This window comes from Salvelinus sp. IW2-2015, unplaced genomic scaffold (genome assembly GCF_002910315.2).
Source record: "Salvelinus sp. IW2-2015 unplaced genomic scaffold, ASM291031v2 Un_scaffold1702, whole genome shotgun sequence".
Taxonomy (NCBI): domain Eukaryota; kingdom Metazoa; phylum Chordata; class Actinopteri; order Salmoniformes; family Salmonidae; genus Salvelinus; species Salvelinus sp. IW2-2015.
Window position 1 is genome coordinate 161,845 of NW_019943095.1, and position 9,145 is coordinate 170,989.

The window sequence follows — 9,145 nt, forward strand, 5'->3', positions numbered from 1 at the left end:
GAAAATGCTTCAGTTAACACACACACACACACACACAACACACACACACACACAACACACACACACACCACACACACACACACACACAATGAACACAGAGAGAGAGAGAGAGAGAGAGAGAGAGAGAGAGAGAGAGAGAGAGAGAGAGAGAGAGAGAGAGAATGAGAGAGACAGAGAGAGAATGAGAGAGACAGAGACAGAATGAGAGTCCCTTACCTTGTAGAGGGCGAAGGTGCGTACGCTGTAGGTAGCCAGCTCCACAGTATCCAACATGCTGACCTGTATCATACCATAGGTCTCTGTCCCTCTGACAGGCCAGTACTGGTCACACTTCACCTGGTAGAGGAGGAAGAACACAATCAGTCGGGTCCAGAGTTTCACCTGGTCTGGAACACCTCATGCTTCTCTAAATATCATACACTGGGGTTCCGGAGTCTTTCCTAGTCAGGTCATGTTGACCAGGGAAAACTCCTGGTCCAATGCACAACAATGAGATACGCTGGTGAGACAGGGTATAAGGCATCGCAGTAACAGACAAATATTGCCCAATATCTCTCCAAATCCTCGTGGCTCCACTATCCCTCAATGGAACAGGCCGAACATTCCAAACAGACAAGCTGTGTTATTATCAACGAGCTAATAGCTGGTTGGATCATCAGCATCCGTCGTTTAGGTCCGCTTCGGAGACCATTTGTGGAAAATGTCTGCTACCCACTACCCAGAATGCTGTTCTGGGTTATGACATAATGTAACGTGTTCCAAAATGGCACCATATTTCTCTATATAGTGCACTACTACGACAAGGTGCTGTCTGGGACGCGTCCAACGTTATGTCTCTAATTCATCCAGTCACGGCAGCCTAGAGGGAGACAGCAGGAGTGACCACCTGGACACATCAGTCTGTGGGACAAACCTTCCCCTCTACCAAGCCGGATGTTTGAGAGGTAATGGCTGAATGCTTGGGACCACAACTATATAACATGACAGATACACACAGACTAGACCTGACACAACATCTATCCACACCTGGGTTACAACAGTGTTCATTTTCCTTTCCAATAATGGAGTGCCAGATAGGAAGTGTTTGACGTTGGTTCCATGACGCCGGGCAAGTTGGCGTAAACAGATAACGGTCACCCTGTTGCTAGCTCCTAGCTCCTAGCTCCTAGCCAACACTGGAGTCTTTTGCAGATTCAACTTAAAAATATATATATTTTAAAATGTTAACCTTTATTTAACTAGTCTTATTTACAATGACGGCCTACACCGGCCAAACCCTCCCCTACCCCGGTCAAACCCTCCCCTACCCCGGTCAAACCCTCCCCTACCCCGGCAAACCTCCACCGGTTCAAACTCCCTAACCCCGGTCCAACACCCTCCCTCACGGGTCGAATTACACCCCTACGGGCCCCGGCGTCAAACCTCCTACCCGGTCAACACCCTAACGGTAACCCCCCTACCGGTTAAACCATCCTACCGGTCAAATCCCTAGCCCCGGCAAACCCCCTTACCGTCAAGCATCCCTACCGGTCAAACCCTCCCTACCCGGTCAACCTCCCTACTACCGGTCGACGCTGGGCCAATTGCGCGCGTCTATGGGACGCCAATCACGGCGTTTGGATACAGCCACGTATATTTCAGCAATAAGGAACGAGGAGGTGTGGTATGTAGATAAATGAAACCTTATGGAACAGCGGGGACTGTGAAGAGACAGGCACAGACACGCTATACATGATAAGACGTAGACTCTACACACACACATGTGTGTGTACACATGGATTTTGTATTGTAGATATGTGATAGTAGAGTAGTCTGAGGGGACACAGCGAATGGTTGTGAAAAGTGTCATGTAATGTTTTGAATTGTATATAATCAAATGTATTTATATAGCCCTTCGTACATCAGCTGATATCTCAAGTGCTGTACAGAACCAGCCAAACGCAACAGCAAAATGCAGGTGTGCACCTTGAGAATAATGGGGATCCATAATAAACCCAGGAAGAGGTAGCTGCTGCTTGGCAGGAACTAATGGGGATCATAATAACCCCAGGAGAGTAGCTGCTGCCTTGGCAGGAACTAATGGGGATCCATAATAAACCCCAGGAAGAGTAGCTGCTGCCTTGGCAGGAACTAATGGGGATCATAATAAACCCCAGGAAGAGTAGCTGCTGCCTTGGCAGGAACTAATGGGGATCAAAATAAACCCCAGGAAGAGTAGCTGCTGCCTTGGCAGGAACTAATGGGGATCTAATAATAACCCAGGAAGAGTAGCTGTGCCTTGCAGGAACTAATGGGGATCCATAATAAACCCCAAGGAGAGTAGCTGCTGCCTTGGCAGGAACTAATGGGGATCCATGATAAACCCCAGGAAGAGTAGCTGCTGTTTTGACAGGAACTAATGGGGATCCATAATAAACCCCAGGAAGAGTAGTGCTGCTTGGCAGGAACTAATGGGGATCCATAATAAACCCAGGAAGAGTAGCTGCTGCCTTGGCAGGAACTAATGGGGATCCATAATAAACCCAGGAAGAGTAGCTGCTGCCTGGCAGGAACTAAATGGGGACTATAATACCACAGGAAGAGTATTTGCCTTGGCAGGAACTAATGGGCATAATAAACCCGGAAGAGTAGCTGCTGCTTGGCAGGAACTAATGGGGATCCATAATAAACCCAGGAAGAGTACTGCTGCTTGGCAGGAACTAATGGGGATCCATAATAAACCCCAGGAAGAGTAGCTGTGCCTTGACAGGAACTAATGGGGATCCATAATAACCAGGAAGAGTATGCTGCTTGGCAGGAACTAATGGGGATCCATAATAAACCAGAAGAGTAGCTGCTGCCTTGGCAGGAACTAATGGGGATCCATAATAAACCAGGAAGAGTAGCTTCTGCCTTGGCAGGAACTAATGGGGACCATAATAATACAATAAACCAGGCTAAGACTGTTCTTATGCAACGTGGAGTGTCTGGATCGAGTCCTTAGCCGTGTATATTGTCCAACATCAAATCCCAAGGCGCCTTTTTGCTGTTATAAACTGGTACCAACGTAATTAGAACAGTAAAAATACATGTTTCGTTTAATTGTAAATAAAGTCATAGCACATAGACATTATAATTTATACTGTATATCCTATTGTGTGAGGCGGCAGTAGCTCAGTGAGTAGGAGCGTGGGCAGTAACCGAATCCCCGAGCTGACAAGGTAAAAATCCGTCGTTCTGCCCTGAACAAGGCAGTTAACCCACTGTTCCCCTGGGCGTCGATGACGGTGGATGTCAATTAAGGCAGCCACCCTCTGACTCAGAGGGTTGGGTTTAAATGCAGAAGACACATTTCAGTTGAATGCATCAGTTGTACAACTGACTAGGTATTTCCCCTCTCTGCCTCTCGTCCTGTTCCCATGTAATGAGGAAATTTCTCTTCAGTGAGGGTATTTCCCCTTTGCCTATTGTATCCGTATCAGTTAACATATATATCTACCTCTAATTACCCGTTCGTTTGTACTCTATTGATGTAGATACATGTACTGCAGTGTTGAGGGAGCGTGAGGATTTCACTGCATCTTTTACCTGCTGTAGACTGTGTACGTGACAAACACAATTTGATTTGAAGCTCAATCGAGCTTGAAAGAAGAAAATGAAGCAATAAGACATGAGAACGCTGGGCTTGTTGTGTGATAACGGCTAAGGACTGTTTTAAAACCCGACGCGAAGCAGAGGAAACATATATATATATATTATATATATATTATATATTATATATATATAACATATATAATTATACATATATAACACATATATACATATATACACATATAAACATATATAATATTACAATATATACATATATACATATATACATACATATATACATATATACATATATACATATATACATATATACATATATACACTATACATATACACATTATATATACATATATACATATATACACATATATACACTATATAATATATACAATATATACATATATACATATATAACATATATACATATATACACATATATACGATAATATACGGTTGAAGTCGGAAGTTTACATACACTTACGTTGGAGTCATTAAAACTCATTTTTAACCACTCACAATTTGTTAAACTATAGTTTTGGCAAGTCGGTTAGGACATCTACTTGTGCATATGAACAAGTAAATTTTCCAACAATTGTTACAGACAGATTATTCACTTATATTCACTGTTTCACAATTCCAGTGGGTAGGTTTACATACATGAGTTGACTGTGCCTTTAACAGCTTGAAGATTCTAGAAAAGATGTTGGCTATAGAAGTTCTGATAGGCTAATTGACATCATTTGAGTCAATTGGAGTGTGTATGTGGATGTATTTCAAAGGCTACTACTTCAAACAAGTCTGGTTCATCCTTGGCAAGAAACTTTCAAAGTGAAGGCGTACCACGCATTCTGTCTCCTAGAGATGAACGTATTTGGTGCGAAATAGAATGCAAATCCAATCCAAACACAGCAATTGACTTGTGAAGATGCTGGTGAAAAGGTAAAACAGTAGGTCATTATATCATTCCACAGTAAAAGAGTCCTATATCGATATAACCTGAAAGGCCGTCAGAGGAAGAAGCCATTCCAAAACGCCATAAAAAGCCAGACTACGTTTGCAACTGCACATGGGGACAAATCGTATTTTTGGAGAAATTACCTCCGGTCTGATGAAACAAAAATAGAACTGTTTGGCCATAATGCATCATTTATGTTTGGAGGAAAAAGGGGGAGGCTTTCAAGCCGAAGAACACCATCCCAACTGTGAAGAAGGGGTGGCAGCATCATGTTGTGGGGGTGCTTTGCTGCAGAGGGGGACTGGTGCACTTCACAAATAGATGGCTTCATGAGGATGGAAGATTATGTGGATAAATTGAAGCAACATCTCAAGACATCAGTCAGGAAGTTAAAGCTGTCGCAAATGGGTCTTCCAAATCGACAATGATCCCAAGCATACTTCCAAAGTTGTGGCAAAATGGCTTAAGGACAACAAAGTCAAGGTATTGGAGTGGCCATCACAAAGCCCTGACCTCAATCCCATAGCAAATTTGTGGGCAGAACTGAAAAAGCGTGTGAGAGCAAGGAGGCCTACCAACCTGACTCCAATTAACCCCAGCTCTGTCAGGAGGAATGGGCCAAAATTCACCCAACATATTGTGGGAAGCTTATGGAAGGCTACCTGAAACGTTTGACCAAAGTTAAACAATTTAAAGCAATGCTACCAAATACCAATTGAGTGTATGTAAACTTCTGACCCACTGGGATGTGATTAAAGAAATAAAAGCTGAAATAAATCATTCTCTCTACTATTATTCTGACATTTCACATCTTAAAATAAAGTGGTGACCTAACTGACCTAAGACAGGGAATTTTTAGTAGGATTAAACGCCAGGAATTGTGAAAAATGAGTTTAAATGTATTTGGCTAAGGTGTATGCAAACTTCCGACTTCAACTAATACAGGTAATGAGTGGAGAACAGGAGGGCTTCTTAAAGAAAAACTAACAGGTCTGTGAGAGCCGGAATTCTTACTGGTTGGTAGGTTATCAAATACTTATGTCATGCAATAAAATGCAAATTAATTACTTAAAAATCATACAATGTGATTTTCTGGATTTTTGTTTTAGATTCCGTCTCTCACAGTTGAAGAGTACCTATGATAAAAATTACAGACCTCTACATGCTTTGTAAGTAGGAAAACCTGCAAAATTGGCACTGTATCAAATACTTGTTCTCCCCGCTGTATATATATAAATAAATAATGACATGATTTCATAAAAAAGTAAATGAGTTTTGTTTCATCCCTTCACCAGACATTATGGACAATAGCCAGGTGTTATTTCTGAGATTCTGAAGTTGCTATCCAAACGTACTGGTAATCCATTCTACTGGCATGGTTGCTATCCAAACGGACTGGTCGTCCATTCTACTGACATGGTTGCTATCCAAACGGACTGGTCATCCAGTCTACTGGCATGGTTGCTATCCAAACGGACTGGTCATCCATTCTACTGGCATGGTTGCAATCCCACCGGACTGGTCGTCCATTCTACTGGCATGGTTGCTATCCAAACGTACTGGTAATCCAGTCTACTGGCATGGTTGCTATCCAAACGGACTGGTCGTCCGTTATAAGCAAAAACCTTTTTCAGGGGAGATTAAGTTTATGAATTGCCTGGCTGCGTTGTGGGGACAGTGGATACACATTGATATTTAAAATGGAACTGTTAACAGATTACCCAGGGATTGTCGTGAATATCTCCCCTGTTATCAATTCAGGATCCAAACAACACGTTTTTATAAATACTAGTTAAACCCCAAGTCTGCTTTATACACCAAGAAATAACAGATTTAGAAGACCAGAAACAACCTCATCAGGTCCACTGACAGTCTGAAACAGTCCACATTATCTTCAACGTGCCATTCAGATCCAATCTTCTTCAGAGCACAGCGAGAACAGACAGACAGTGGGGGCCGCGCCCCAACTAGTAACCTCCTTTAGGTAGTGCACTACAACAGGGTTCCATTCGGGACGGGCAAAGGCAGAGCATGTTGTTGTCACCAAACAGAAGGTCAAAGTCAACGGAAAGCCTGTTGAAAATGCCGAACTTGTTAAAGGCTACTAGGATACGCTCTCTCATCGATTTGGGATACATGAAGAGGGACGGAAAGGGAAGGAGGGAGGGAGGGAGGGAGAGAGAGGAAGGGAGGAGGAAGGAGGTAGCAACAGTACTGCTATCTTAACCAGACAGAAACTGTGTAGACAACAGGAGAGCTGACATTTGGATGCAGTACCAGATAAAAGAGGCATACCTTTTCTCCTATAAATACTCTCTCCTGTAAACGGACATTTCCCTGTCTCTCAATCTAAACAGAGACCATTGTGTGTCTCAATCTAAACAGAGACCATTGTGTGTCTCAATCTAAACAGAGACCATTGTGTGTCTCAATCTAAGTCTAAACAGAGACCATTGTGTGTCTCATCTAAAACAGAGACCATTGTGTGTCTCAATCTAAACAGAGACCATTGTGTGTCTCAATTAAACAGAGACCATTGTGTGTCTCAATCTAAACAGAGACCATTGTGTGTCTCAATCTAAACAGAGACCATTGTGTTGTCTCAATCTAAACAAGAGACCATTGTGTGTCTCAGTCCAGACAGAGACCATTGTGTGTCTCAGTCCAGATTATGTAAACAACAAGCCTGACACCTCTAGTCTCCATCTCTGTTCCCACACTGCCACAAACAGGCCCCGTCAGAGACACACGTCACCACACCCCCCCTAGTGTTTGAGTGACTGAAGCCTCCTCTGTCAGACTCTGAGTCACACGGCTGCTGTTCTATCTGTCTGTTTTACATGTCCTCTGTCCTCTATTATCTCAGTCTGTTTTACATGTCCTCTATTATCTCTGTCTCTCCTATCTTCTACCTGACCTTCACCTCTACAGCCTCATTATCTGTCTCTGTCTGTTTTACATGTCTCTATTATCTCTGTCTGTTTTACATGTCCTCTATTATCTCTGTCTCTCCTATCTTCTACCTGACCTTAACCTCTACAGCCTCATTATCTGTCTCAGTCTGTTTTACATGTCCTCTATTATCTCTGTCTGTTTTACATGTCCTCTATTATCTCTGTCTCTCCTATCTTCTACCTGACCTTCACCTCTACAGCCTCATTATCTGTCTCTGTCTGTTTTACATGTCCTCTATTATCTCTGTCTCTCCTATTCTCTACCTGACCTTAACCTCTACAGCCTCATTATCTGTCTCAGTCTGTTTTACATGTCCTCTATTATCTCTGTCTGTTTTACATGTCCTCTATTATCTCTGTCTCTCCTATCTTCTACCTGACCTTCACCTCTACAGCCTCATTATCTGTCTCTGTCTGTTTTACATGTCCTTTATTATCTCTGTCTCTCCTATTCTCTACCTGACCTTAACTCTACAGCCTCATTATCTGTCTCAGTCTGTTTTACATGTCCTCTATTATCTCTGTCTGTTTTACATGTCCTCTATTATCTCTGTCTCTCCTATCTTCTACCTGACCTTCACCTCTACAGCCTCATTATCTGTCTCTGTCTGTTTTACATGTCCTCTATTATCTCTGTCTCTCCTATTCTCTACCTGACCTTAACCTCTACAGCCTCATTATCTGTCTCAGTCTGTTTTACATGTCCTCTATTACTCTGTCTGTTTTACATGTCCTCATTATCTCTGTCTCTCCTATCTTCTACCTGACTTAACCTCTACAGCCTCATTATCTGTCTCTGTCTGGAAGCATCTCTCCATCTCTCCCCTGCACAGGCACAGAACAGGAGTAATGTTCTTTCTACGGCATCATAGCTGATGCAGGCAGCAGGGTGATGTCAGGACTGTGTCTGAGACAGGGGGTAGGGTATCTCTGTCATAGCTGATGCAGGCCAGCAGGGTGGATGTCAGGACTGTGTCTGAGACGGGGGTAGGGTATCTCTGTCATAGCTGATGCAGGCCAGCAGGGTGGATGTCAGGACTGTGTTTGAGACAGGGGGTAGGGTATCTCTGTCATAGCTGATGCAGGCCAGCAGGGTGGATGTCAGGACTGTGTTTGAGACAGGGGGTAGGGTATCTCTGTCATAGCTGACGCAGGCCAGCAGGGTGGATGTCAGGACTGTGTCTGAGACAGGGGGTAGGGTATCTCTGTCATAGCTGACGCAGGCCAGCAGGGTGGATGTCACGACTGTGTCTGAGACAGGGGGTAGGGTATCTCTGTCATAGCTGATGCAGGCCAGCAGAGGTGATGTCAGGACTGTGTCTGGAGCAGGGGGTAGGGTATCTCTGTCATAGCTGACTCATGGTAACAATAAATATAATCAGATGGCCTTAGAACTCTGGTCCAAGAAAAGCAGACGGGACTTTGTTGACTACAGGACTGTCATGTGATCTGGGCCAGGTCAAGGTCAGGGTATTATATAGGAAGTCCAAGGAGTCAGGAAGTCCAAGGAGTAGGAAGTCCCTGCTCTGTCATCATTATGTAAAGCATGGCAGTATGGGGGGGGGGGGCTGTTAGGACTGACAGTCCAAAGGCCTGAGAAGTGACTCATAGATCAGGTCTTTAAAGTAAGACAAACAACGGAACAACA

General features: G+C 43.6%; 1 pseudogene; it reads right to left on the minus strand.

Moving 5' to 3' along the window:
- LOC112071722 (receptor-type tyrosine-protein phosphatase F-like) overlaps positions 1-9,145 on the minus strand; it is a 34,030-nt pseudogene that overhangs the window by 19,667 nt on the left and 5,218 nt on the right.